Here is a 351-nt window from a genome sequence, read left to right as displayed (position 1 = left end):
CCTTTTATCCCTTTCTCGCTCTCAATATTCTTATTGGTTTACTGACTTTTTCCTCTTTGTCTTACATCCCTGTTTCTGCCACTATTCTGTACTATCTTAAACAATTCTTAAACGACCATTGCAGTCATCCCAATTTTTTGCAATTTGTATCACTTGATGAATATAATATCTCTATAAGGATCACGAAGTCGATCAGTTAGAAAATCATGATAATGAAAATTGAACATTACTTGATTGTGATGCCATTTTGGTCTCTCGGTGAGCATATTCTTGCCAGTGGGGATAACATCATCAAGGAAGGACAGGAAGGGATGCTGGGGAAATCCACTTTGTGAATCTGTTTCAGAGTCT

Source organism: Penaeus monodon, chromosome 24 (genome assembly GCF_015228065.2).
Source record: "Penaeus monodon isolate SGIC_2016 chromosome 24, NSTDA_Pmon_1, whole genome shotgun sequence".
Classification (NCBI taxonomy): domain Eukaryota; kingdom Metazoa; phylum Arthropoda; class Malacostraca; order Decapoda; family Penaeidae; genus Penaeus; species Penaeus monodon.
Note: the sequence above shows the minus strand (reverse complement) of the source record.